General features: G+C 36.7%; 6 non-coding genes across 6 annotated transcripts; all 6 read left to right on the top strand.

Moving 5' to 3' along the window:
- LOC135726995 (U2 spliceosomal RNA) lies at nucleotides 1-191 on the top strand. The gene has a single exon (XR_010525080.1). It is a non-coding gene; the product is annotated as a U2 spliceosomal RNA (small nuclear RNA).
- An 808-nt stretch (nucleotides 192-999) lies between these two features.
- LOC135726956 (U1 spliceosomal RNA) lies at nucleotides 1,000-1,164 on the top strand. Its single transcript, XR_010525045.1, has one exon. It is a non-coding gene; the product is annotated as a U1 spliceosomal RNA (small nuclear RNA).
- Nucleotides 1,165-8,396: 7,232 nt separating this feature from the next.
- Nucleotides 8,397-8,587, top strand: LOC135727035 (U2 spliceosomal RNA). Its single transcript, XR_010525118.1, has one exon. It is a non-coding gene; the product is annotated as a U2 spliceosomal RNA (small nuclear RNA).
- An 813-nt stretch (nucleotides 8,588-9,400) lies between these two features.
- On the top strand, nucleotides 9,401-9,565 carry LOC135726955 (U1 spliceosomal RNA). Its single transcript, XR_010525044.1, has one exon. It is a non-coding gene; the product is annotated as a U1 spliceosomal RNA (small nuclear RNA).
- A 12,327-nt stretch (nucleotides 9,566-21,892) lies between these two features.
- On the top strand, nucleotides 21,893-22,083 carry LOC135726994 (U2 spliceosomal RNA). Its single transcript, XR_010525079.1, has one exon. It is a non-coding gene; the product is annotated as a U2 spliceosomal RNA (small nuclear RNA).
- Nucleotides 22,084-23,703: 1,620 nt separating this feature from the next.
- Nucleotides 23,704-23,868, top strand: LOC135726954 (U1 spliceosomal RNA). The gene has a single exon (XR_010525043.1). It is a non-coding gene; the product is annotated as a U1 spliceosomal RNA (small nuclear RNA).
- Nucleotides 23,869-26,059: the final 2,191 nt, after the last annotated feature.

Here is a 26,059-nt window from a genome sequence, read left to right as displayed (position 1 = left end):
ATCGCTTCTCGGCCTTTTGGCTAAGATCAAGTGTAGTATCTGTTCTTATCAGTTTAATGTCTGATACGTCTCCTATCCGGAGACTATATGTTAAATGGATTTTTGACCTTCGGAAATGGAAGCGGAGCTTGCTCCTTCCACTCCATGCATCAACATGGTATTGCAGTGTTTCCATGAATGGTGCGCTCCCCTTCTCGGGGACAAATAAGTCAAATACAAAAAAATAATTTGCTTCTTTTGTGCGTGAATGACGGTGTTTTTTCTAATACGTGTGTTTTAAAATTGCTGTGTTTTCGTTGGCTTTATTGGTTTAACGAAAAGCTTGCGTGGAAATGAACACGCTGATAAAGAAATGTTTTTGTAATGTATTTCATTATTTTCTTTACAAGTTTGTGGTGGTGATCCGAGGACGAATTAAACATCCTCGACACAGCTGAAGGTGCAACAAAAGCGAAAGAGGCCGATTGGAATGTTAAAAAACACCTGAAAACTTTTTTCACTACCCTTCATACTACAGCTGTCGAAAATCCACAGCAACTACAGCTGTCGAAAATCCACAGCAACGTCGACAGACCTGGAAGCATAGCTGTACTTGTTTAACTCACAACGACAACGGGTAAGTCATTGAGCCCTGTGTTTTTATTTATCCACGTTCTAAAATGGCTATGCTTTCGTTGTTTCTTGATTGCTCTGTACATTTCTTTGTTTCTATTCCACGTAAAGTTACTTTGTAATAACGAAACCATATATTTGAATGCGCAATTTAAATCCATTTGATTTAAATTGTTTCACATATTTCACTCTACACGGTTCAACCGGGCTGGAAACGGAATAAAAATAGGGTAGATCTCGAAGAATGTTTGGTCTCAGACGTGGCTTCGTGCGCTTTCCACCTGGTCACACACAGTAATGAAATGTTAGTCGGACGGCCTTCGGGGGCGCCGTTGATGTGATCGGTCACAGGAAGATGCGGCCGTCTGGCCTCAAAGGGTGTCGCTCATACTTACCTGGCAGGGGAGACACCATGATCATGAAGGTGGTTCACCCAGGGCGAGGCTCAGCCATTGCACTCCGGTTGTGCTGACCCTTTGCGAATTCCCCAAATGTGGGAATCTCGACTGCAAAATTTCTGATAGTGGGGGACTGCGTTCGCGCTCTCCCCTGACCTATGTGTTAAAAATAGATTCTTTTGTCGTTTTACGTAAAATCCAAGAGACGTCTAACCACGGCCCAAGAATACATTAGTCATCAAAAAAGCGGCTATTCAACGACTACATAATTTCTAATAGACAGCGAATATGTGTCTAGGCTAAAACAAGGCTTAATTTGGGCTGTCAGTGAAAATCTAATAGACGTTTGACCATTCCAAAAGAATAGACTAGCCATTAAATAGAACCACAATCAAACGGCTACATGTCTAAGAGACAGTCAACAAAATAATGCTTAGATGATTCTTTTATTTCCAATATAAGAGGTTCTCGGGAATGGCAATCATCCAAACTAATAAATTATAAAGGCTTTTATAAGAAAATGACAACAGTTAAACAACATAGACAGCGTTGGGCAATACAAAATGCTAATAAATACAAGACAAATTGAAATATTGTACATGCATGTACATTAAACAAGCCAACAAATCTGCCAATGGGCTACGACAATTTTTCTTGAATTAAGTGTTTATATCTAGATTTGTTTCTTACCCCTTTGGCAGATTTATTTGCTTGTTTTAAGCCCAAATTCGCTTAAATTTTGAGTTTTTTTCTCCCTAAAGGCTAGGCTTATTTTCTTAGGGCATTTTGCTCATCAAAAAATGCATCTTATTTTAAGACTTTCTAGATATTTGTACAGTGAAAACAGTTCGAAATAACAAGTAAGAAATGATTTTTTGCAATGTATTCATTCATTCGCTACCCTTCATAATACAGCTGTCGAAAAACCACAGCAACGTCGACAGACCTGGAAGCGTAGCTGTATTTGTTTAACTCACAAAGACAACGGGTAAAGTATTTTCTTGATTACCTAAATGACTTGCCGTAAGAAAATAAGTTTAGGTTTAAGGGGGGGAAATACAGTTTAAAGGGATATTTCAATTCATGATGATAATTCTGTCATCATTTACTCATGCATACAGGCTTACAACAACACGAGGATTAGTTTTTTTCTGAGTAACACAAAAGAAGGTATTTTGAGGAATGATGGTAAACCCACAGCAGATAGTCACCATTGACTTCCATAGTAGGAATAAAAAAAATATGATGGAATTTATTAGGTACCATCAACCGTGTGCTAACCATCACTTTGCAAAATATTTTCTTCATCATTTATCACGATACTTCCAAAATATTTTTTCCTACTAAGTCAATGTTTCATTATTTGCTTTACAAGCTTAAAAATGATGGTGACATGATTCCATGGTAATCACAAACAGTTAAACAAGTAAGATAATCACCATTACTTTTAAAAGCATTTTGAAAATTGCTTGCTTATGCTGGGAGTAAAGGTATTTCACGCAGTGCGCATCCTCTTTAAAAGGTAATGTATGCTTCTTTTAAAGCTGACACATTTGCCACATTAAAATAACAGAAATGTGTACTTTTTAAACTTTTTGGAGCCGGTGTGTCTGTGTTCTTGGGGCACACATCTACATGTAAAAGCAGAATTGCTTATTATTCTTCTCTATTTCTTGTATAGGTCAATTATGAGTGAAGAACCGTTCACCAAATGAAGACCGCAGCCAGGTGACGGGATTCTGTGGTAATCGCAAACAGGTAAACCAGTAAAATAATCATCATTTATTGTTAAAATAATTTTGAAAATTGAAGTTCTGTGTGTTCTTATTGTACTTTATTTATTTCTGCAGGTAAGCACCATACCGTAAGCTTCATTCCCTTTATAACAGGTAAGGTTCATACTGTTTTATTCTTTTGTACTGTTTTATTCGTACTGTTTTAAATCATTCAGTAAATGCAAAGTTAAGCTGATGTGTTTTTAATCTAGATTTAAAAGTGTCTACTGTTGAAGCACATCTGATCTCTTCTGAAAGCTGATAATAACTAAATGCTGATGCACCTTGTTTTGAGTGAACCCCTGTTTTTTCTAAATGACCTGATCCTATTGCTCCGAGTAATCGGTTTCATATTCGATTAGCATATCTGTCATGTATTTCGGCCTGTAGCCATGAAGTGGTTTTTAAACAAGTAACAGTACTTTTTTAATCCATTGTCCATTGCAATAATCGGCCCTGCTGGTGATGAAAGCATGAACAAGTTTCTCTAAGTCCTGTCTTGAGACAAAACCTCCAATTCTGGCAATATTTCTGAGATGGTAGTAAAAGCAGAATTCCTTATTATTTTTCTCTATCTCAGGCTCTATGGCATATATGTCATGATTTTATTTGTCTATTTATATGTCTATTTACAAGGACTGCCTTGGCCAAACGTTATTGTTAATTAATATTGAAGCAGTTATTTAACATATTTCCTTTGAGTAGTGATTTGTGTAATGATCCATATATCTATTTTTATGTATATTTTTAACTTAGGAATGTGATTTTAAAGCACATATTTGTTATTGTATGACACCTCTCATGTTATGAAAGTAAAAAATAAATGTATTTTCTGATGTCTTGCATTTCTGTTTTTAAACTGTTAATCCTTATCAAGTGCTATACATTAGAAAGTGGATAAATAACAAAAATGTCACTCCTGACAGCTGATAAATTAATCGTTCTTTATAGCACCACTGAGGTGAGCATTTTTCAAGGCAAGATTCTTTATAGAACCGTATAAAAAGGTTCTATATAGTACCCAAAAAACGGGTTCTGCTATGGTTACAAGCTGAAGAACCCTTATTTGGTACTATTTAGGAGCATTTGTCTTTAGAGTGTTGCGTAGGTTCGAAACTTTCAATCTTTAAACCAAAAAAAAGGGTCACACGGTTTTATTTGTGGTGTGGACATGAACACGCTGCAGGCATTGAAATGTAATTTGTAATTTATTGTCTCATTTCATATTTAACAAATAGAAAGCAAAGTGCTATTCAATCAGTTTAACTAAACAACTGGTGTTCCTCAATTTTGGGGCCTATTTTGTTCAGTATATCAGTTTTGTTCAGTTTTGTATGTGCATGCAAAAAGCATTCAGCGAGCAAATTAACTGAAGCTTTACCTTCGTGTTTCTTTTTGTATGAGTGATAACTGTTTCTGTATGTATTTGTATGGTTTTTTTACAAGTATAGAGTGAAATGCACACGGTGAGTAATGAACGCAGACCTTCAGTGCCGGATCTCTGACCCGCTAACCTCCATCCCGACAGCCAGCGCCTTCTCCGGATGCCATTGCGGTATCGCTCCTCGGCTTTTTGGGTAAAATCGAGTGGACACCGGGGACTACACGTTTGAATGGATTTTTGACCTTCGGCTATGGAAGCGAGGCTTGCTCCGTCCACTCCGTGCATCGACTCTGGCGCTTTCCGGGGACAAATAAGGTGAGTTTAAAACCAGAGTTTGCTTCTTTTGTGCGTGGTTGCCAGTTTGTTTGCCAATCCGTGGTCATAATATGTTCCGCTTCGTGGTTTCTCCATCGCTCAGTACTTTTCTGTGTTTCTATTTTACGTAAAGCTAACACCAAAACGATTGTGGAAAGCGCTATATAGATTGTTCTCAAAGAAAAAACGAGAAACAAACCCATGTGAATATGGGTCAAATTATCTAGGCGGAGCACTTCGTTCAAAGAAAAACGCAACAGAATTGTTTGCGTTGAACAAAGACAATGGTGCGTGCAGACATCGAATGTGTATTGTGGATAAAAAATGGCCAGTGGGGTGGGACAATTTTTCTTGAATTAAGTGTTTATGGGAAAAGTTAACGAATTTTTTCTTACCCTGTAGGCAGATTTATTTGCTTGTTTTAAGCATAAAATAACAGGAGAAGAAATTGTGTAGGGGGAGCAGAGGGTTTTTTTTTTCGTTCAAAGAAAAGCAGCGTGGCACGAATGAATGTTTGGCTGAAATGCTATCGTAATTTCCCCCTTAATTTTCCTTACAAACATGAAACCAGAGAGAAGGGCCAGTTGGCATCGAATTGCACCTTGTATTCGGTGATTGATTGAGGAAAAATATGCGTATGTGTATATATACACTTGTTTTGTTGAACAGAGACAATGGCCGCGTGCTCCAGCGTCACCTATATGCCTATTTCACAAAATGGCGCCTTTGACCGGAAGTAAGGAAAACATCGTTCAGGTTGCACCACTACGATGGCCACTCAATATAGTATGGACTGACAGCTGCTTTGTTTTCTCCTACACATGAATTTACTTGTAAAAATAACAATAACATATATTGTCGATTGGTGTTATATTATTTTTTTAGCATTTCGTCTTATCAAAATATATCATATGTTAGACAGCTGTCAATTTTAAATAAAATAACGAGACATACATAACTATTCGTGTCTGCTCCCGTTTATTGTAATGAGTCTGCACATTTGGAGAAATACTTAGACATTTTACTTCTTATTTCTTTAGACTGAATAATTATTTCTTATTAATTCCAAAGTATGAGACCCGATGATCTAATCGTGGTGTATGTGCTATTCCTCGTTTGTTTGCCTGCATCCATTGCTTTACGGCTTGCTTGTTGCGTTGAAATGCACATTTGATTTCTTTACCAGCATTGGATTTAGACCATTCAATGAGAAGAGTTAACAGCGTTTATTATGATTGATAAGCCCTCAACGGAGAATGAAGTCTGCATACATTAAAAGCCTTATTTTGTTTTTATCGTGTGCCTTCCAAAATGTATGCGACGAAACTTAAATCACGCAAAAAATGAATGGTAACTAGACGTGCTTGTTGTGTGCAGGGAGTGCATTTATTTGTAAACTTTTGCTAAATCAAAATGGTTTATTTGTATTTGCTTTTTACCTGGGTTTTATCAGGTTCGCAGTCGGGACATTTTTAATCCATAGTGTATGGAGTTATCTAGTAGAAAATGATCTGCTGTTTTTTGGTAGAATGTTGTGTGAGCTAAAGAAACGAGGAATAAAACACACACCGCGATTAAAAAAATCAGATCGCATACTTTGTAATTGAAAATAAATAATAATTAATTTCAAAGAAATAAGAAGTAAAATGTGTAAGTATTCCTCAAAATGTGCTTTGGACTAAGTCCCCCGTCATCACAGCAAACGGGAGCAGACCCGAATAGGTATGTCTAGTTATTTTATTAAAAATTCCCAGCCGTCTGTAAATTCATGTTTGAAAGAAAAAAGTAAATGAATATCTTACTTACTGTTTTTGTCTTGTTTTCTAGTGAATATCTGACAATTCTTAAATGGAGATACATTTACTTGGTAAGCAAAGTGGCTTAAGATATTATGTATTGTAATAGAAAATTGTTATAAAAACGTTTTGTTTTTGCTGGGAATTCTTGTATATATTTCACAGCTATATAATTAATTATAATAACGCACTTTTTGTTGATAAACATGTTAAAAAATACATTAACACAGAATAATGTGGCAACAAATCAAACGTGCATTTAAATGCAACAAGCAGAAAATAAATAAATAAAGCAAATGCATGGAAAAGAAACGAGGAATAAAACAAACACCGCGATTAAAAAAAATCAGATCGCATACTTTGTAATTGAAAATAAATAATAATTAATTCCAAAGAAATAAGAAGTAAAATGTGTAAGTATTCCTCCAAATGTGCTTTGGACTAAGTCCCCGTCATCACAGCAAACGGGAGCAGACCCGAATAGGTATGTGTAGTTATTTTATTTAAAATTTCCAGCCGTCTGTAAATTCATGTTTGAAAGAAAAAAGTAAATGAATATCTTACTTACTGTTTTTGTCTTGTTTTCTTGTGAATATCTGACAATTCTTAAATGGAGATACATTTACTTGGTAAGCAAAGTGGCTTAAGATATTATGTATTGTAATAGAAAATTGTTATAAAAGCGTTTTGTGTTTGCTGGGAATTCACAGCCATATAATTAATTATAATAACGCACTTTTTGTTTATAAACATGTTAAAAAATACATTAACACAGAATAATGTGGCAACAAATCAAACGTGCATTTAAATGCAACAAGCAAAAATAAATAAATAAAGCAAATGCACGGAAAAGAAACGAGGAATAAAACAAACACCGCGATTAAAAAATCAGATCGTATACTTTGTAATAATTGAAATAAATTATAAAAATCAACAGGTTTATATTTAAAACAAGTAAAAAATATCTGCCAGCGGGGTAAGAAAAATAAACTTAATTCTAGTTTCAACTTAATTCAATAATAAACTCAATTTAGGTTTATTTTTCTTACCCCACTGGCAGATATTTTTACTTGTTTTAAGCCTTAACCTATTACATTTTAGAATTTATTTCAGTAAACAAGACTTAAATTCTAAGCCACTTTGCTTATTAAGTAAATGTATCTTGATTTAAGAATTATTTTTTAACTCGAAAACATGAATAAAATACTAAGTAAACGAACAGATTGGGATGTTCAAAACACTTAAACATTTTTTTTTCACTCTACCCTTCATATTACAGCTGTCGAAAAACCACAGCAACGTTGACAGACCTGGAAGCCATGATATATTAGCAGTTTTTAAAATAAGTTAAATCTAGAATCCTTATTGGTTTTAGATACTTAAAAGCAATGAATGATCTTCTTTCTTTTGAATTGATTTGGTATTATGGAGGAGCTCTGTGTCTGGTTATTGAAGATGATTTGGTCTTTGCTCTTATGTTGGCTTATTTTTTGTTATTTCCGTTACTATATATATATATATTTTTTTTTTTCCCCTTTGTTTTTTCTGATTTGAGGTTATGAAAATGTTTTAATTTGTAATAAAGGTTTTTTGAAAATTCTAAATTCTCTCTCTCTCATGAGCGTGGATCAGTTCCTGCATCAAGGAAAAAATGCGCATCCTGGTAAATTTCAGAAGTTAGATGACTGAGCTGCAGCGGACAGCGTAAGATTTATGAAAACACATTTGAGAAGAAAGGCAAAGCATGTTTCACAGTTAATCCAAGACCATAATGACAATTTTGCGCTCTGTTTCCCGAAGCTCGTGGAGGTGTGGAGCAGCATACACAGTTAAGGTATGTGCGATCTACCGGCATTACCTTTACGATCGACGTATTGGATCTGCAAGCTGCAAGCAAATTAACTGAAGCTTTACTTCATGTTTCTGTTTGGTTAAGCGATGACTGCTTTTTCCCAACAGTTTGTGTGTGTTTTCTGCATGGGTTTAGAAAACATGAACTTCTGATCTGCTAGCTCAACGTTCTACCTCTGTAACGTATAGAGTTAAATGCCCGCTAGCCTCCACCCCAAAAGCCAGCGCCTTCGCCGGCTCCCCCTTTGGCTGCGTCTATTCCGGTATCGCTTCTCGGTCTTTTGGCTAAGATCAAGTGTAGTATCTGTTCTTATCAGGTTAATGTCTGATACGTCTCCTATCCGGAGACTATATGTTAAATGGATTTTTGACCTTCGGAAATGGAAGCGGAGCTTGCTCCTTCCACTCCATGCATCAACATGGTATTGCAGTGTTTCCATGAATGGTGCGCTCCCCTTCTCGGGGACAAATAAGTCAAATACAAAAAAAGAATTTGCTTCTTTTGTGCGTGAATGACGGTGTTTTTTCTAATACGTGTGTTTTAAAATTGCTGTGTTTTCGTTGGCTTTATTGGTTTAACGAAAAGCTTGCGTGGAAATGAACACGCTGATAAAGAAATGTTTTTGTAATGTAGGCCTATTTAATTATTTTCTTTACTAGTTTGTGGTGGTGATCCGAGGACGAATTAAACATCCTCGACACAGCTGAAGGTGCAACAAAAGCGAAAGAGGCCGATTGGAATGTTAAAAACACCTGAAAACTTTTTTCACTACCCTTCATACTACAGCTGTCGAAAATCCACAGCAACTACAGCTGTCGAAAATCCACAGCAACGTCGACAGACCTGGAAGCATAGCTGTACTTGTTTAACTCACAACGACAACGGGTAAGTCATTGAGCCCTGTGTTTTTATTTATCCACGTTCTAAAATTGCTATGCTTTCGTTGTTTCTTGATTGCTCTGTACATTTCTTTGTTTCTATTCCACGTAAAGTTACTTTGTAATAACGAAACCATATATTTGAATGCGCAATTTAAATCCATTTGATTTAAATTGTTTCACATATTTCACTCTACACGGTTCAACCGGGCTGGAAACGGAATAAAAATAGGGTAGATCTCGAAGAATGTTTGGTCTCAGACGTGGCTTCGTGCGCTTTCCACCTGGTCACACACAGTAATGAAATGTTAGTCGGACGGCCTTCGGGGGCGCCGTTGATGTGATCGGTCACAGGAAGATGCGGCCGTCTGGCCTCAAAGGGTGTCGCTCATACTTACCTGGCAGGGGAGACACCATGATCATGAAGGTGGTTCACCCAGGGCGAGGCTCAGCCATTGCACTCCGGTTGTGCTGACCCTTTGCGAATTCCCCAAATGTGGGAATCTCGACTGCAAAATTTCTGATAGTGGGGGACTGCGTTCGCGCTCTCCCCTGACCTATGTGTTAAAAATAGATTCTTTTGTCGTTTTACGTAAAATCCAAGAGACGTCTAACCACGGCCCAAGAATACATTAGTCATCAAAAAAGCGGCTATTCAACGACTACATAATTTCTAATAGACAGCGAATATGTGTCTAGGCTAAAACAAGGCTTAATTTGGGCTGTCAGTGAAAATCTAATAGACGTTTGACCATTCCAAAAGAATAGACTAGCCATTAAATAGAACCACAATCAAACGGCTACATGTCTAAGAGACAGTCAACAAAATAATGCTTAGATGATTCTTTTATTTCCAATATAAGAGGTTCTCGGGAATGGCAATCATCCAAACTAATAAATTATAAAGGCTTTTATAAGAAAATGACAACAGTTAAACAACATAGACAGCGTTGGGCAATACAAAATGCTAATAAATACAAGACAAATTGAAATATTGTACATGCATGTACATTAAACAAGCCAACAAATCTGCCAATGGGCTACGACAATTTTTCTTGAATTAAGTGTTTATATCTAGATTTGTTTCTTACCCCTTTGGCAGATTTATTTGCTTGTTTTAAGCCCAAATTCGCTTAAATTTTGAGTTTTTTTCTCCCTAAAGGCTAGGCTTATTTTCTTAGGGCATTTTGCTCATCAAAAAATGCATCTTATTTTAAGACTTTCTAGATATTTGTACAGTGAAAACAGTTCGAAATGTTTTAGTTCTGTGAGTCCAATAAATGAAACTAATAAACATTTGAGAGGCAACGTTGGTTATTTATTAAAGACACAGCTCTCACTATGGCGTACTGCCACCATGCCAAACAATACGTACATCTTCTGCACATGCGCACACATGTATATCTCTTTAAGCCAGGTTGCCATTACCCACTATCATTACATCTTCCTTTTTTTTTTTTTTTTTTTTTTTACAATCATAATTCACACAACATTAATATAAGACATAATTCAACAATGTATACACATTAATTGCATTAATCAACAACATGATTCAATAAATGATTCAATGTTAAAAAGAGTCACTCAGAATGTTTCAATAAGTCTTCAATAAGTAATGTTTCAATAAGTCTCTCAGCATGTTTCATTAAGTCTCTTAGAATGTTTCAATCAATCTCTCAGCATGTTTCAATAAGTCTCTCAGGGCATTTCCGTACACGAACAGACCTTCTCAAGGGTATCTCAGTGGTTTTCATTTGTTCCAATTCAACAGATGCATCCCTCAACAAATGTTGACGATTTCTCCTTAACACAGCACCACTTGGCAGTTCGATATTATAAGATCTTGGTTGAATTTGCTCAAGTACAATGCCCTTTTGATTCCAGATCTTGGATTTATCTTTAAATCTGACCTCTTCACCAGCAGAAAGTTCCGGCAAATGACGAGTTCCCTTATCGTAATAAGCCTTCTGTTTAGCTTTTAGCTGTTCCTTGTAACTTCTGACTTTCTCACCTTCACTTGCCAGCAAAAGATTCTCAGACATAGGCAAATTAGAACGAATCCGTCGACCCATTAAGAGATATGCTGGTGAGTATCCACATTCAAGAGGTGTACTACGATAGGCAAGCAGTCCCATATAAAAACTACTTCCATCATCTCTTGTTTTTCTCATTATTCTCTTCACTACTGCAACAGATTTCTCTACCAAACCATTGGACTGTGGAAAATGTGGACTAGAGGTTGTATGTTCGAAGTCCCATTCTTTTGCAAAACCACAGAAACTGGCATTAACAAATTGAGGGCCATTATCAGTAAAGACCTCTTTTGGTACACCATGTCGAGCAAAAATTGACTTCATGCATGAGATTACATTTTCAGCTGTAGTTGTACTTAGCACACACACTTCAGGATAAAATGAATAATAATCAGTAACCAAAAGGTAATTTTTCCCATGACATGTAAAAATGTCTGCACCCACTTTTTGATATGGTCTTTCAGTGACTGGATGGGGTTGTAGAGGTTCTCTTGGATTACTATATTGATGTTTAGCACACGTCTCACATTTTGACACAACAGTAGTAATGTCTTGATTGATTCCTGGCCAATACATGACCTCACGAGCTCTTTTCTTACACTTCTCAATGCCTAAATGGCCTTCATGGATTTTCATCAACATCTCATTTCTCAGACTCTTAGGAATCACTATTTTATTTCCTTTGAATAGAATCCCATCACAGACAGACAAATCATCCTTGCAATTCCAAAAATCACACACATCTGGAACACAATTTTGCTTTTTATCTGGCCAACCATCCACGACACACTGTTTCACTTGCTTGAGCACCTGATCTTGTTCAGTTCTTTCACCAATTACCTTCATTTTGGAATCAGCAACGGGTAAGGATTCCAACACCATGTTCACATATGCTTGAATATCTTCAGTCAATTTTCCACCAGACGAAGAAGTTGGATCTACAGCTCTGGACAAGGTGTCAGCCATGAACATTAATTTACCTGGTGTGTAGGACACAGTTAATGCATAGCGCTGCAACTTAATCATCATCCTTTGAATTCTTAAAGGACAGTCATTCAGGGATTTATTAAACAATGCAATCAACGGCTTATGATCAGTTTCCACATAAACCGATTGTCCTGCTACAAATTGACGAAATCTTTCACATGCAAAGGTAATGCTAAGCAATTCCTTTTCAATTTGTGCATACCTGGATTCTGCATCAGTCATTGAGCGTGAAGCATAAGCAATTGGTTGCCAGGTTCCATCATAATTCTGTAATAATACTGCTCCAAGTCCTGTTTGTGAAGCATCAGCTGAAATTTTAACAGAACGCTCAGGATCATAGAATTTCAAAATTGGTTCTTTTGTTAAAATCACCTTTAGACTTTGCCATGCTGATTCTTGTTCATGATTCCATTCCCAGGCATTTTTTTTCTCAGTGAGCCATCTCAACGGAGCAATTTTCTCCGACAGATTAGGAATAAATTTACTCATATAGTTCAACATTCCCATAAATCTCTGAACATCCTTTGTACATTGTGGTCTAGGCATATGTTCAATAGCAGATATCTTAAGGGGATCTGGTCGCACTCCCTCACTACTGACAATATCACCCAGAAATGTTAATTTGGTTACTCCAAATTGGCACTTTTCTTTGTTCAACTTCAAATTTGCACTTCTGGTTGCTTCAAAAACTCTCCTTAGCCTTGCGTCGTGCTCTTCTTTTGAAGCTCCCCAAACAATTATGTCATCCATCGACGTATCAACACCGTCCATGTGTTCATATATCATGTGTACTGTTTTATGATACACCTCAGGAGCAGAAGCAATTCCAAAAGGCAGCCTCAAAAAACAATATCTTCCATATGGGGTATTAAATGTGCATAATTTTGAGCTAGCATCATCCAACTTTAACTGCCAAAATCCAGAGGATGCATCAAGTTTGCTAAAGTACTTGGCATTCGCAAACTGTGCCATGATCTCTTCACGTGTGGGAAGTTTGAAATGCTCTCTTTTAATTGCTCTGTTTAAATCTCTGGGATCAAGACAAATTCGCAATTTCCCATTCTTCTTGTCAACAATCACTAGAGAACTAACCCATTCAGTAGGCTCATCAATTTTCCGTATTACACCTAAACTCTCCATTTTATCCAGTTCTTCCTTTAGTTGGTTTTTCAGTGCAAACGGTACTTTACGACATGGATGAACAACTGGTGGTACAGTTTCATCTACTTGGATGGTATGTATACCTGGTAGACACCCTAGCCCTTTAAACACATCTTCAAACTCTTTCTGTAACGAGTCATACAGAGATTCATTTGACTGTTCAACAATCAGGACTCTTTTCACCAAGTTCAGCTTGTCACAGGCAGCTAAGCCTAAAAGTGCTGGTACATCCTGTGGCACTACAACGAATGATAGAATGTAAGTTTTATCCTTGTAGTGAACTTTAACCATGCATCTTCCTTTCACTGGTATCTCCGTTCCAGAGTATCCAGTTACTTTAACTTTAGCAGAGTGTAGTTTTGGCCTCGGGTTTAACTTGTTAAACTCAGTTTCAGAAATTATATTTACTTGGGCTCCTGTATCCAGCTTAAATGCAACTGTGTGATCATTTATTTGCAGGTGTACAGTCCAGTCTTTCTGGTCACTTCCAGATTCAGTTACTGTATCCACATAAAACTCTTCAAATTCACATTCAGTTACTGCATTCACTTGGTTCAACTGTCTTTTACTTTTACAACAACGTGCATAATGATTATTTTTACCACAATTGTTGCATTTCTTACCATAAGCTGGACATTTTCTCGGCTGATGCTGCATCCCACAACGATCACATGATCTTTGATATTTTTCATCTTTCACTCTGCCACTCTCCTTCAGCACAGTTTTTCTCACAGGTGTCTGATATTTCTTTACCACATCCACAGTACACGTCTCATTCAATAATTCTTTAGCTTGTGTCTTAACAGTTTCTGCCGCTCTGCAAAGCGAAAGAGCCTTCTCCAAATCCAAATCCTGTTCCCGGAGCAATCGTTCTCTTAGTCCATTATCAGGTACTCCACACACAATTCTGTCTTTAATCAGGGAATCTGTCAATTCTCCAAATTCACACGTTTTACTCCTATGTCTCAATTCCGTTACATATTGATCAATGGTTTCTCCGTTTTTCTGCATGCACGTAAAAAATCGATGTCTTTCATATGTCACATTCCTCTTCGGGATACAAAAGGCTTCGAATTTGTCCATTATTGACTGCAATCTCATACTCTCTCCTTCTTCAAAAGCAAAGTTATTGTATACTTCTAATGCTTCCTCACCAACCACATGAAGAAACAATGACGCTTTCATTTTCTCCACTTTACGATCTCCATCAATTGCAGATAAATATAACAAAAATCTTTGCTTAAATCTTCTCCAATTTTCAGCAACATTACCGGAGAGTTGAAGTTTCGGAGGCGGCTGCAGTCCTTCCATTCTTCCGATTTATACTCCACACGTGCACGCACTTTTCTTCAAAACTTTTATAATCCACACGTTCCTTTCAAAAACACTTCTGACACCATGTTTTAGTTCTGTGAGTCCAATAAATGAAACTAATAAACATTTGAGAGGCAACGTTGGTTATTTATTAAAGACACAGCTCTCACTATGGCGTACTGCCACCATGCCAAACAATACGTACATCTTCTGCACATGCGCACACATGTATATCTCTTTAAGCCAGGTTGCCATTACCCACTATCATTACACGAAATAACAAGTAAGAAATGATTTTTTGCAATGTATTCATTCATTCGCTACCCTTCATAATACAGCTGTCGAAAAACCACAGCAACGTCGACAGACCTGGAAGCGTAGCTGTATTTGTTTAACTCACAAAGACAACGGGTAAAGTATTTTCTTGATTACCTAAATGACTTGCCGTAAGAAAATAAGTTTAGGTTTAAGGGGGGGAAATACAGTTTAAAGGGATATTTCAATTTATGATGATAATTCTGTCATCATTTACTCATGCATACAGGCTTACAACAACACGAGGATTAGTTTTTTTCTGAGTAACACAAAAGAAGGTATTTTGAGGAATGATGGTAAACCCACAGCAGATAGTCACCATTGACTTCCATAGTAGGAATAAAAAAAATATGATGGAATTTATTAGGTACCATCAACCGTGTGCTAACCATCACTTTGCAAAATATTTTCTTCATCATTTATCACGATACTTCCAAAATATTTTTTCCTACTAAGTCAATGTTTCATTATTTGCTTTACAAGCTTAAAAATGATGGTGACATGATTCCATGGTAATCACAAACAGTTAAACAAGTAAGATAATCACCATTACTTTTAAAAGCATTTTGAAAATTGCTTGCTTATGCTGGGAGTAAAGGTATTTCACGCAGTGCGCATCCTCTTTAAAAGGTAATGTATGCTTCTTTTAAAGCTGACACATTTGCCACATTAAAATAACAGAAATGTGTACTTTTTAAACTTTTTGGAGCCGGTGTGTCTGTGTTCTTGGGGCACACATCTACATGTAAAAGCAGAATTGCTTATTATTCTTCTCTATTTCTTGTATAGGTCAATTATGAGTGAAGAACCGTTCACCAAATGAAGACCGCAGCCAGGTGACGGGATTCTGTGGTAATCGCAAACAGGTAAACCAGTAAAATAATCATCATTTATTGTTAAAATAATTTTGAAAATTGAAGTTCTGTGTGTTCTTATTGTACTTTATTTATTTCTGCAGGTAAGCACCATACCGTAAGCTTCATTCCCTTTATAACAGGTAAGGTTCATACTGTTTTATTCTTTTGTACTGTTTTATTCGTACTGTTTTAAATCATTCAGTAAATGCAAAGTTAAACTGATGTGTTTTTAATCTAGATTTAAAAGTGTCTACTGTTGAAGCACATCTGATCTCTTCTGAAAGCTGATAATAACTAAATGCTGATGCACCTTGTTTTGAGTGAACCCCTGTTTTTTCTAAATGACCTGATCCTATTGCTCCGAGTAATCGGTTTCATATTCGATTAGCATATCTGTCATGTATTTCGGCCTGTAGCCATGAAGTGGTTTTTAAACAAGTAACAGTACTTTTTTAATCCATTGTCCATTGCAATAATCGGCCCTGCTGGTGATGAAAGCATGAACAAGTTTCTCTAAGTCCTGTCTTGAGACAAAACCTCCAATTCTGGCAATATTTCTGAGATGGTAGTAAAAGCAGAATTCCTTATTATTTTTCTCTATCTCAGGCTCTATGGCATATATGTCATGATTTTATTTGTCTATTTATATGTCTATTTACAAGGACTGCCTTGGCCAAACGTTATTGTTAATTAATATTGAAGCAGTTATTTAACATATTTCCTTTGAGTAGTGATTTGTGTAATGATCCATATATCTATTTTTATGTATATTTTTAACTTAGGAATGTGATTTTAAAGCACATATTTGTTATTGTATGACACCTCTCATGTTATGAAAGTAAAAAATAAATGTATTTTCTGATGTCTTGCATTTCTGTTTTTAAACTGTTAATCCTTATCAAGTGCTATACATTAGAAAGTGGATAAATAACAAAAATGTCACTCCTGACAGCTGATAAATTAATCGTTCTTTATAGCACCACTGAGGTGAGCATTTTTCAAGGCAAGATTCTTTATAGAACCGTATAAAAAGGTTCTATATAGTACCCAAAAAACGGGTTCTGCTATGGTTACAAGCTGAAGAACCCTTATTTGGTACTATATAGGAGCATTTGTCTTTAGAGTGTTGCGTAGGTTCGAAACTTTCAATCTTTAAACCAAAAAAAAGGGTCACACGGTTTTATTTGTGGTGTGGACATGAACACGCTGCAGGCATTGAAATGTAATTTGTAATTTATTGTCTCATTTCATATTTAACAAATAGAAAGCAAAGTGCTATTCAATCAGTTTAACTAAACAACTGGTGTTCCTCAATTTTGGGGCCTATTTTGTTCAGTATATCAGTTTTGTTCAGTTTTGTATGTGCATGCAAAAAGCATTCAGCGAGCAAATTAACTGAAGCTTTACCTTCGTGTTTCTTTTTGTATGAGTGATAACTGTTTCTGTATGTATTTGTATGGTTTTTTTACAAGTATAGAGTGAAATGCACACGGTGAGTAATGAACGCAGACCTTCAGTGCCGGATCTCTGACCCGCTAACCTCCATCCCGACAGCCAGCGCCTTCTCCGGATGCCATTGCGGTATCGCTCCTCGGCTTTTTGGGTAAAATCGAGTGGACACCGGGGACTACACGTTTGAATGGATTTTTGACCTTCGGCTATGGAAGCGAGGCTTGCTCCGTCCACTCCGTGCATCGACTCTGGCGCTTTCCGGGGACAAATAAGGTGAGTTTAAAACCAGAGATTGCTTCTTTTGTGCGTGGTTGCCAGTTTGTTTGCCAATCCGTGGTCATAATATGTTCCGCTTCGTGGTTTCTCCATCGCTCAGTACTTTTCTGTGTTTCTATTTTACGTAAAGCTAACACCAAAACGATTGTGGAAAGCGCTATATAGATTGTTCTCAAAGAAAAAACGAGAAACAAACCCATGTGAATATGGGTCAAATTATCTAGGCGGAGCACTTCGTTCAAAGAAAAACGCAACAGAATTGTTTGCGTTGAACAAAGACAATGGTGCGTGCAGACATCGAATGTGTATTGTGGATAAAAAATGGCCAGTGGGGTGGGACAATTTTTCTTGAATTAAGTGTTTATGGGAAAAGTTAACGAATTTTTTCTTACCCTGTAGGCAGATTTATTTGCTTGTTTTAAGCATAAAATAACAGGAGAAGAAATTGTGTAGGGGGAGCAGAGGGTTTTTTTTTTCGTTCAAAGAAAAGCAGCGTGGCACGAATGAATGTTTGGCTGAAATGCTATCGTAATTTCCCCCTTAATTTTCCTTACAAACATGAAACCAGAGAGAAGGGCCAGTTGGCATCGAATTGCACCTTGTATTCGGTGATTGATTGAGGAAAAATATGCGTATGTGTATATATACACTTGTTTTGTTGAACAGAGACAATGGCCGCGTGCTCCAGCGTCACCTATATGCCTATTTCACAAAATGGCGCCTTTGACCGGAAGTAAGGAAAACATCGTTCAGGTTGCACCACTACGATGGCCACTCAATATAGTATGGACTGACAGCTGCTTTGTTTTCTCCTACACATGAATTTACTTGTAAAAATAACAATAACATATATTGTCGATTGGTGTTATATTATTTTTTTAGCATTTCGTCTTATCAAAATATATCATATGTTAGACAGCTGTCAATTTTAAATAAAATAACGAGACATACATAACTATTCGTGTCTGCTCCCGTTTATTGTAATGAGTCTGCACATTTGGAGAAATACTTAGACATTTTACTTCTTATTTCTTTAGACTGAATAATTATTTCTTATTAATTCCAAAGTATGAGACCCGATGATCTAATCGTGGTGTATGTGCTATTCCTCGTTTGTTTGCCTGCATCCATTGCTTTACGGCTTGCTTGTTGCGTTGAAATGCACATTTGATTTCTTTACCAGCATTGGATTTAGACCATTCAATGAGAAGAGTTAACAGCGTTTATTATGATTGATAAGCCCTCAACGGAGAATGAAGTCTGCATACATTAAAAGCCTTATTTTGTTTTTATCGTGTGCCTTCCAAAATGTATGCGACGAAACTTAAATCACGCAAAAAATGAATGGTAACTAGACGTGCTTGTTGTGTGCAGGGAGTGCATTTATTTGTAAACTTTTGCTAAATCAAAATGGTTTATTTGTATTTGCTTTTTACCTGGGTTTTATCAGGTTCGCAGTCGGGACATTTTTAATCCATAGTGTATGGAGTTATCTAGTAGAAAATGATCTGCTGTTTTTTGGTAGAATGTTGTGTGAGCTAAAGAAACGAGGAATAAAACACACACCGCGATTAAAAAAATCAGATCGCATACTTTGTAATTGAAAATAAATAATAATTAATTTCAAAGAAATAAGAAGTAAAATGTGTAAGTATTCCTCAAAATGTGCTTTGGACTAAAGGGCGATTTATACTCGTGCGTAGGTCCTACGGCGTAGCAGCGACGGCGTAGGTTCCGCGTCGGTTTTCATTTATACTTGTGCGTCGCCGTCCGCGTCGACGTGCAAAGACACGCGAAACCGCTGGTTGGCAGTAATCACGCGTGTAACCACAGTAGCAGCAGAAGTCGTCACAGAAGAAGAAGCTAAGCAAGTTAACCCACAAACGAAGAAAAAATAGCAACTTGTTGTGTATAATTTGAGAAGACCAGCAATGATGTAAGTAAATAAACAGCGACTTATGTTGCAGTTTTAGTTAAATCACTCCTCGACTTGGCTCATCTTTGTTTTCACCGTCTCAACCGGAAATACCTATGACGCAGTTTTTTTTACCTGACGGGAGGGGTTCTGGTGGACCAATCACAGAGCTTGCGGTCCGCGTAGGTCCGACGCGCTGTTAGGAATTTTGTGAGGTGCGCGTCAGGCTACGCAGAGCTACGCACAGGCTACGGATAGCCTACGCCGTAGCTACGGCGTAGCACCTACGCACGACTATAAATCGCCCTTTAGTCCCCCGTCATCACAGCAAACGGGAGCAGACCCGAATAGGTATGTCTAGTTATTTTATTAAAAATTCCCAGCCGTCTGTAAATTCATGTTTGAAAGAAAAAAGTAAATGAATATCTTACTTACTGTTTTTGTCTTGTTTTCTAGTGAATATCTGACAATTCTTAAATGGAGATACATTTACTTGGTAAGCAAAGTGGCTTAAGATATTATGTATTGTAATAGAAAATTGTTATAAAAACGTTTTGTTTTTGCTGGGAATTCTTGTATATATTTCACAGCTATATAATTAATTATAATAACGCACTTTTTGTTGATAAACATGTTAAAAAATACATTAACACAGAATAATGTGGCAACAAATCAAACGTGCATTTAAATGCAACAAGCAGAAAATAAATAAATAAAGCAAATGCATGGAAAAGAAACGAGGAATAAAACAAACACCGCGATTAAAAAAAATCAGATCGCATACTTTGTAATTGAAAATAAATAATAATTAATTCCAAAGAAATAAGAAGTAAAATGTGTAAGTATTCCTCAAAATGTGCTTTGGACTAAGTCCCCGTCATCACAGCAAACGGGAGCAGACCCGAATAGGTATGTCTAGTTATTTTATTTAAAATTTCCAGCCGTCTGTAAATTCATGTTTGAAAGAAAAAAGTAAATGAATATCTTACTTACTGTTTTTGTCTTGTTTTCTTGTGAATATCTGACAATTCTTAAATGGAGATACATTTACTTGGTAAGCAAAGTGGCTTAAGATATTATGTATTGTAATAGAAAATTGTTATAAAAGCGTTTTGTGTTTGCTGGGAATTCACAGCCATATAATTAATTATAATAACGCACTTTTTGTTTATAAACATGTTAAAAAATACATTAACACAGAATAATGTGGCAACAAATCAAACGTGCATTTAAATGCAACAAGCAAAAATAAATAAATAAAGCAAATGCACGGAAAAGAAACGAGGAATAAAACAAACACCGCGATTAAAAAATCAGATCGTATACTTTGTAATAATTGAAATAAATTATAAAAATCAACAGGTTTATATTTAAAACAAGTAAAAAATATCTGCCAGCGGGGTAAGAAAAATAAACTTAATTCTAGTTTCAACTTAATTCAATAATAAACTCAATTTAGGTTTATTTTTCTTACCCCACTGGCAGATATTTTTACTTGTTTTAAGCCTTAACCTATTACATTTTAGAATTTATTTCAGTAAACAAGACTTAAATTCTAAGCCACTTTGCTTATTAAGTAAATGTATCTTGATTTAAGATTTATTTTTTAACTCGAAAACATGAATAAAATACTAAGTAAACGAACAGATTGGGATGTTCAAAACACTTAAACATTTTTTTTTTCACTCTACCCTTCATATTACAGCTGTCGAAAAACCACAGCAACGTTGACAGACCTGGAAGCCATGATATATTAGCAGTTTTTAAAATAAGTTAAATCTAGAATCCTTATTGGTTTTAGATACTTAAAAGCAATGAATGATCTTCTTTCTTTTGAATTGATTTGGTATTATGGAGGAGCTCTGTGTCTGGTTATTGAAGATGATTTGGTCTTTGCTCCTATGTTGGCTTATTTTTTGTTATTTCCGTTACTATATATATATATATATTTTTTTTTTTCCCCTTTGTTTTTTCTGATTTGAGGTTATGAAAATGTTTTAATTTGTAATAAAGGTTTTTTGAAAATTCTAAATTCTCTCTCTCTCTCTCTCTCTCTCTCTCTCTCTCTCTCTCATGAGCGTGGATCAGTTCCTGCATCAAGGAAAAAATGCGCATCCTGGTAAATTTCAGAAGTTAGACGACTGAGCTGCAGCGGACAGCGTAAGATTTATGAAAACACATTTGAGAAGAAAGGCAAAGCATGTTTCACAGTTAATCCAAGACCATAATGACAATTTTGCGCTCTGTTTCCCGAAGCTCGTGGAGGCGTGGAGCAGCATACACAGTTAAGGTATGTGCGATCTACCGGCATTACCTTTACGATCGACGTATTGGATCTGCAAGCTGCAAGCAAATTAACTGAAGCTTTACTTCATGTTTCTGTTTGGTTAAGCGATGACTGCTTTTTCCCAACAGTTTGTGTGTGTTTTCTGCATGGGTTTAGAAATCATGAACTTCTGATCTGCTAGCTCAACGTTCTACCTCTGTAACGTATAGAGTTAAATGCCCGCTAGCCTCCACCCCAAAAGCCAGCGCCTTCGCCGGCTCCCCCTTTGGCTGCGTCTATTCAGGTATCGCTTCTCGGCCTTTTGGCTAAGATCAAGTGTAGTATCTGTTCTTATCAGTTTAATGTCTGATACGTCTCCTATCCGGAGACTATATGTTAAATGGATTTTTGACCTTCGGAAATGGAAGCGGAGCTTGCTCCTTCCACTCCATGCATCAACATGGTATTGCAGTGTTTCCATGAATGGTGCGCTCCCCTTCTCGGGGACAAATAAGTCAAATACAAAAAAATAATTTGCTTCTTTTGTGCGTGAATGACGGTGTTTTTTTCTAATACGTGTGTTTTAAAATTGCTGTGTTTTCGTTGGCTTTATTGGTTTAACGAAAAGCTTGCGTGGAAATGAACACGCTGATAAAGAAATGTTTTTGTAATGTATTTCATTATTTTCTTTACAAGTTTGTGGTGGTGATCCGAGGACGAATTAAACATCCTCGACACAGCTGAAGGTGCAACAAAAGCGAAAGAGGCCGATTGGAATGTTAAAAACACCTGAAAACTTTTTTCACTACCCTTCATACTACAGCTGTCGAAAATCCACAGCAACTACAGCTGTCGAAAATCCACAGCAACGTCGACAGACCTGGAAGCATAGCTGTACTTGTTTAACTCACAACGACAACGGGTAAGTCATTGAGCCCTGTGTTTTTATTTATCCACGTTCTAAAATTGCTATGCTTTCGTTGTTTCTTGATTGCTCTGTACATTTCTTTGTTTCTATTCCACGTAAAGTTACTTTGTAATAACGAAACCATATATTTGAATGCGCAATTTAAATCCATTTGATTTAAATTGTTTCACATATTTCACTCTACACGGTTCAACCGGGCTGGAAACGGAATAAAAATAGGGTAGATCTCGAAGAATGTTTGGTCTCAGACGTGGCTTCGTGCGCTTTCCACCTGGTCACACACAGTAATGAAATGTTAGTCGGACGGCCTTCGGGGGCGCCGTTGATGTGATCGGTCACAGGAAGATGCGGCCGTCTGGCCTCAAAGGTAGTGATGGGCAGAGCGAGGCTTCGTGAAACACTGAAACAGTTGAATCAATTGTGTCGAGGCTTCGAAACATGGATCGAAACCGCCTCCACAGTGACACCTAGTGGTCATTTGCACGTATTGCCATAGAGCAGCCTTGACAAGGTTTTAGACGAGCACTGACAAATTGTATCCCACATGTTGTGTAATTGATATAAGTGATCAGGTAGGAGAGTGGATAGTGTCCTAGACTCTCATGCAAAAGCCCTTTGGATCGAACCCCGGGAAACGCATTGTTATTACCGTCGTCACAATTAAGTTACATATTTTTTGTTGTTGTTTTAACATCTGTTTGACAACTACATGAGCTTTTAGGCTCATCTTTGTCAATAACTATAAGCTGGTCTATTTAATAAATAAATAGAATAGAGATAAATACCACATAAACAATAAAAAATTAATAAAATATATCAAGCCACCATGTCACATCTGCTGTGTGTGGAAGGACTTAGCCTACTTCTTTTTTACAGATAATTTCTCCAGCCTTTGAAAAACTCCTCTCACAAAAACCCACAAGGTCAATATGCGTTTATTTCACTTTTATACAGATGTGCGATTGTGTTGTCTGTTCCCGACCATGCCAATCAAACGCTGATTCGGCAGAACACACCTGATGAAACATTTAATGAAACACTTCGAGGCTTCGTTTGGTCATAGTCACGTGACATGGGTGTTTTGAATCACGCTTCGGATCAGTGTTTCGACACATCTGCGCTTCGGGATCTCGCAAAGCTTCGGAACGACTGTTTCGCGTCAGCCATCCCTACTCAAAGGGTGTCGCTCATACTTACCTGGCAGGGGAGACACCATGATCATGAAGGTGGTTCACCCAGGGCGAGGCTCAGCCATTGCACTCCGGTTGTGCTGACCCTTTGCGAATTCCCCAAATGTGGGAATCTCGACTGCAAAATTTCTGATAGTGGGGGACTGCGTTCGCGCTCTCCCCTGACCTATGTGTTAAAAATAGATTCTTTTGTCGTTTTACGTAAAATCCAAGAGACGTCTAACCACGGCCCAAGAATACATTAGTCATCAAAAAAGCGGCTATTCAACGACTACATAATTTCTAATAGACAGCGAATATGTGTCTAGGCTAAAACAAGGCTTAATTTGGGCTGTCAGTGAAAATCTAATAGACGTTTGACCATTCCAAAAGAATAGACTAGCCATTAAATAGAACCACAATCAAACGGCTACATGTCTAAGAGACAGTCAACAAAATAATGCTTAGATGATTCTTTTATTTCCAATATAAGAGGTTCTCGGGAATGGCAATCATCCAAACTAATAAATTATAAAGGCTTTTATAAGAAAATGACAACAGTTAAACAACATAGACAGCGTTGGGCAATACAAAATGCTAATAAATACAAGACAAATTGAAATATTGTACATGCATGTACATTAAACAAGCCAACAAATCTGCCAATGGGCTACGACAATTTTTCTTGAATTAAGTGTTTATATCTAGATTTGTTTCTTACCCCTTTGGCAGATTTATTTGCTTGTTTTAAGCCCAAATTCGCTTAAATTTTGAGTTTTTTTCTCCCTAAAGGCTAGGCTTATTTTCTTAGGGCATTTTGCTCATCAAAAAATGCATCTTATTTTAAGACTTTCTAGATATTTGTACAGTGAAAACAGTTCGAAATAACAAGTAAGAAATGATTTTTTGCAATGTATTCATTCATTCGCTACCCTTCATAATACAGCTGTCGAAAAACCACAGCAACGTCGACAGACCTGGAAGCGTAGCTGTATTTGTTTAACTCACAAAGACAACGGGTAAAGTATTTTCTTGATTACCTAAATGACTTGCCGTAAGAAAATAAGTTTAGGTTTAAGGGGGGGAAATACAGTTTAAAGGGATATTTCAATTCATGATGATAATTCTGTCATCATTTACTCATGCATACAGGCTTACAACAACACGAGGATTAGTTTTTTTCTGAGTAACACAAAAGAAGGTATTTTGAGGAATGATGGTAAACCCACAGCAGATAGTCACCATTGACTTCCATAGTAGGAATAAAAAAAATATGATGGAATTTATTAGGTACCATCAACCGTGTGCTAACCATCACTTTGCAAAATATTTTCTTCATCATTTATCACGATACTTCCAAAATATTTTTTCCTACTAAGTCAATGTTTCATTATTTGCTTTACAAGCTTAAAAATGATGGTGACATGATTCCATGGTAATCACAAACAGTTAAACAAGTAAGATAATCACCATTACTTTTAAAAGCATTTTGAAAATTGCTTGCTTATGCTGGGAGTAAAGGTATTTCACGCAGTGCGCATCCTCTTTAAAAGGTAATGTATGCTTCTTTTAAAGCTGACACATTTGCCACATTAAAATAACAGAAATGTGTACTTTTTAAACTTTTTGGAGCCGGTGTGTCTGTGTTCTTGGGGCACACATCTACATGTAAAAGCAGAATCGCTTATTATTCTTCTCTATTTCTTGTATAGGTCAATTATGAGTGAAGAACCGTTCACCAAATGAAGACCGCAGCCAGGTGACGGGATTCTGTGGTAATCGCAAACAGGTAAACCAGTAAAATAATCATCATTTATTGTTAAAATAATTTTGAAAATTGAAGTTCTGTGTGTTCTTATTGTACTTTATTTATTTCTGCAGGTAAGCACCATACCGTAAGCTTCATTCCCTTTATAACAGGTAAGGTTCATACTGTTTTATTCTTTTGTACTGTTTTATTCGTACTGTTTTAAATCATTCAGTAAATGCAAAGTTAAACTGATGTGTTTTTAATCTAGATTTAAAAGTGTCTACTGTTGAAGCACATCTGATCTCTTCTGAAAGCTGATAATAACTAAATGCTGATGCACCTTGTTTTGAGTGAACCCCTGTTTTTTCTAAATGACCTGATCCTATTGCTCCGAGTAATCGGTTTCATATTCGATTAGCATATCTGTCATGTATTTCGGCCTGTAGCCATGAAGTGGTTTTTAAACAAGTAACAGTACTTTTTTAATCCATTGTCCATTGCAATAATCGGCCCTGCTGGTGATGAAAGCATGAACAAGTTTCTCTAAGTCCTGTCTTGAGACAAAACCTCCAATTCTGGCAATATTTCTGAGATGGTAGTAAAAGCAGAATTCCTTATTATTTTTC

The sequence above is a fragment of the Paramisgurnus dabryanus genome, chromosome 9 (assembly GCF_030506205.2).
Source record: "Paramisgurnus dabryanus chromosome 9, PD_genome_1.1, whole genome shotgun sequence".
In the NCBI taxonomy this organism is placed as follows: Eukaryota; Metazoa; Chordata; class Actinopteri; order Cypriniformes; family Cobitidae; genus Paramisgurnus; species Paramisgurnus dabryanus.
This window is presented reverse-complemented; position numbering and strand designations above follow the sequence as displayed.